A 4980-nucleotide genomic window follows, 5' to 3' on the forward strand; every position below is an offset into this window, starting at 1 on the left:
CAACAATACTCCGTAATTTCACACCGCCAAGTCCGCCAAGTGGTAAGTTAATAATTGTGTCGGTCAAAATGATGGAAAAAATAAACAAAACAATAACAATGCGATTATACTTTTTTCCAAATTGAATTACACGACGTGACTTTACTGCGTTTATTATTTGTTCGCGGTGCAATTGATGGATAATTTATTTTGATTCGAACCTTTTGAAATTAGATTTTCTGCTTATCACAATAATTATAATGATATAATCTACTGTACTGAATTATAACGTTTGTTGTTTGCCGTCAACGCACAAACAATTCAATTGATTAATAATCGTTCGTTTTTTCCGAACATCTATACGACCATCTCTTAAATTATAACTTGTATTGTAATATATAATTTAGAGTGTAGCTTGACCAACAAATTCAACAAACTTAGTATGGTGTCATTTCTCAAAACAATTCGTCAAATAGACATTTTCGGATAAAAAGTTTTTTTTTCGCTTAAAAATTAAAATACTCGTTTTATTGCATGAAACACAATCAAAAATGTTTTCAAATATCTTAAGTCTATGCTGAACTGTTTAAAATAATAGCTAAAATCTATTTAAATTACGTGTACTATAATTTATAGTCTAATAAAATTGTTGTTATAGGCAATAAGCAACATAAATCTCAGTACAGTAAAGAATATAGGTCAACAATTAGTAATCAAAAGCGAAAGAAGTTTTTCAGCATAGAAGGTATTTAAATTAAAAATTGATTAATCGCATTAACCACATAATAATTTTCAAATGTTAAAGAAATTAAGAAGAAATTTGGCTTCGACATAATTAGAGTAGGCGGGACAGGTCCCAACTTACACCTTCACGCAATTTATACAGAGTGATTCTTCACACTTCATGCACCACTCAATATTTCATACTAAAAATATAAATATATTTTTTTTAATTTTCTTTTTAAAAGATTAGATATCATGTAAAAAATTATTTTTCAAAAACTTTAGTAAGTAATTTTTAGATATAACGAGTGGTTCATAATGAAACCAGATACAAACACCTGGTATACAAAAATTATGTTTACTGTCCTGCAGGATTTTCATCAGAGCCGACTGTAGCCCGCATACCTATATAGTTTATAGGTAGTCTCGTTCATCCTGACTGTAAACTTAATATAATTTATATTTATATTTATACTATGCACAATGTACATAATATAATGTGATGTAAGTAATTGGTATGTTAATACCTGTTGTTTTTCAGACAGCGAGCCAGCAGCCAATAATTTCTTGTCGCATTTGCCCCCCCCCCCCCCCCAAGGGTTCGCCATATGCGATGCTCGCGCCCTTGAAACAAACTGTTTGCACCCTATACCACGTTTTCAGACAACAATGTCGTTGTTATATTATAATATTTTTTCGGCGTCGTCAGCGCTGCAGACAAACGCACAATATATTATATTATAATACGTAAAGGTCAAGCTCATTTGTCGGTTTGCGCCCTCCGTGTGTGATTTTTATATGAGTATTATGGTCAAGGCCGCTTTTAGGATGGTCTAAACGGCCATATGCCCCGGGTGGTAATTTTATTTCTGAAACGAGTATTGAAAAATCTCAATTCAATTGCTTTTTTTTTTAGTGGACTAAACTCTATGTTAATTATTATAAACTCATGACTTATACATTGTTGTATAATATATACCTACTTCAAAATGTATATAAAAATAAATAGATGAGGGCGTGGTGGCAAAAAAAATTTCCTCCAGGCGAAAATATTCTAAAGTTGTATTACCCCACTGATTATGAACCAGGTATAAGGTACATATCTACGTGCAGTACATATTATATTATTATAATAATTATTATTGTAAATAGTAATCGCAACGTATGATCATTTAAAACACTGCAATGTACTTACACCCTATAAAATAAACAATTTATGTACTGTATGTTTATTAGACTCTAATGCAGTGGTCTTAAACATGTGGCTTGCAAAAAAACATTTATTTAATCAACAATTTTGAAAATAAAAATAAATTATTATTAAACAAAAATCAATATGCCATCTTTGTAATACCTATAGTACCTATTAAATACAGTTATATACTTACATTATAATAGCTATAATCAATATAATAAATAAATCTTGTATTCATTTATTTTGTTTGTTTTAGATTTAGTATTAAAATAAATTTAAAAAAAAAAAGTGTTTTGACTGCAAACCTTTGACGTATAATTAATATACTTACGGCCTGTTGGTAATTTTAGTTTGACTAGTTTGAGACCACTACTCTAATGCAATTGGCCACTTTAACAGTTTCACATCTACTTATTATTTTCGTAGTATTAGTATTGTACAGAAGTGCATATTTTTAGTTAATCGTTCACCTATATATATTTGGTGGCTCGCGAGTCTCTTCTCGCTGGCCACCCCTGCCATATAGTGTTACTTACTCCTTATTAGTTATTTAATATCATCTCCACGGCTCCACTATTAAAACGACCTATGCATTATAATTGTATCGATTTGAATTAGTAATTACTAATTAATGACTAAAATATTAATCAATTGAATATTGATATTTCATTAGGTATCATATTTTAATCGAAATAATATCTTTTGTATTTTTAGTTAATACAACTTTATTATTAGGTTTTAAAAAACATACATTTAAGTCCCACCAAGGAAAGTTTTAGCAATGCTTGGAATATAAAAATATATGAACCATCTGACAAGGAAGGAGAAATCATCCAAAACAAAAAGAAACACTTATTTTCTGTGAGTAGTGATTGTGCTAATGAAGGTAAAAAGTATTTTACATATAAATTATAAACTTTGGATATTTATTATGTTGTGTTGGTACTCAAGTGTATAGTTTTATTTCAAATGTATTAATTCTATATTTTAGTATATATATTGTGCATATATTATTATAATAAATTTTATTTATACCATAATTTACTATATAATATGTATATTTTTCTATTTGGTTTAATTTTTTAAATACTGTGGCTTTTTTTTACGACCAATTTCTACTACCAATAATACTTACTCAAAACTATCCTTTTGTTTAATCTGAAAAAAGTGTTTATACAAACTTGCATTCATAGTATACTACTGCAATATCATATGACAATTTAAGTTTTACACCTGGTTCAATAATAACATCATTTTACATCTGATTCAATGCAAACACCCATTTTTCATCTATCAGTTTCGAAATGTATCACTGAAATCCAAGTAACTTAGAAAAACTTAAACATATATAATACTAAGTATAATACTAATCTGTAATCTATTTAAAAGTAACACAATATATAGTATTATAAATTGTGATTTGAAATTTTAATGGAACTCTTATAAAATAGCGAGCGACTTCTGTCTATTTGTCATACTTTATTAGACACTTAACTCTGTCTAAAATTTAGATTCACTTTTCTGGTATTATTATAAAACGAAACCTTTAACACCTGCATACTTGAAGGTAACTTACAACCTATAATATTTTTGATACCGAAGTCCTTATTTTTTAGCTACATTATTACGACTATTATTTACAAAATATAAATATCGAATTTAAAACGAAAAAAAGTGTATATTCCTTTGATATAGGCCACACAATGACTAGTATAGACCACACTAATATGAATATTTGTTGTCGCCACAATTATGATTCACATTAGATATCAAATCTAATTAAGATAAAGACGGACAAATACGATTACATATGAACTATACCAGTGAGGTATTTATATTATATCCATGTAATTTAATAATGACACTATCTACTGATAAATTAAATAATGCAAGAATAATGGATTTGCTGCATCACATTTCACAAGACCAAATTAAGATTTAATTAGTGCTAAATCGAATTTTATCAAAATTCGTGAATTTAGAAAGAAATTCAAAACAAAAAATACCTGAGTACTTATTTAGAAACCGATTATGTAAATCATTTTCCAATAAATATCCAAAACGAACTTAATGATGTTAATGATTTTATTTTGAATGATTTAGGATATTTGTTGATAAATTGGTAACAATTGATAATTATGATAAATTAATTTGGATAAATAATAAGTTTGTTTTTTTGAGGAATATTTTTTAAATCTATTGGAGGAAATTATCTAAGGATTCTCATTTCTTCTCTGAAGAATTTACAGTAAATGGCCACATCAGAAGCAATTGATGGATCTCAACATTGGACATCCAAATCTAAGACTAAACAATTTCTATCTGCGCCAAATTCTATAAATATAAACTTAAATATTATGTATATTACAACTATTATTGTCCTTTGTTATTGTTATTTCATTATTCTATGCTTTCACTTATGACTGATTTATGTTTTATGTTTTGTATTTATATATTAGTTGTTAACGATATAATGTTTTTGCCATACGATAAATAAATAAATAAATTAATATATTTGTATACAGGGTTGGGCAGTATCTTCGATACAAGTATCTAAGATACGTATCTTAGATACAATTGTATCTTGTATCTTGTATCTCGATACAATTATATGAAGTATCGAGTATCTTGTATCGTGATACATTTTTAGACCATGTATCGAGTATTTTACAAAATAATTTCGTCAAAAAATACTCGATACTTTAATGCGATACTTTGAAAAATTAATTTTATAGGATTCTTTTACTCACCCATCTACCATCCGCGACTGTTTGACTTTGTTTTAGTATAATCCTATAATATGCGTGCTGAATTTAATTTTATAAATCCATAATTTAATTATTGCAGTACAACTTGTACGAAATTATTTTTCAACCTATTAGCCATGTTAAGTTATATCTGTATACTGTGACGCACCGCGCATACACGTTGAATGGGACTTTACGTCTTTACCGTACGTCCGTACCTATATTAGATTATCTCGTATCTAGTATCTCGATACAGCTTTTTTAGTATCTTGCCTTTGGAAATTATTTTTCAGTACCGATAAATCTTAAAATATAGTTATATATGTGACATATATT

The sequence above is a fragment of the Acyrthosiphon pisum genome, chromosome X, assembly GCF_005508785.2.
Source record: "Acyrthosiphon pisum isolate AL4f chromosome X, pea_aphid_22Mar2018_4r6ur, whole genome shotgun sequence".
Taxonomy (NCBI): domain Eukaryota; kingdom Metazoa; phylum Arthropoda; class Insecta; order Hemiptera; family Aphididae; genus Acyrthosiphon; species Acyrthosiphon pisum.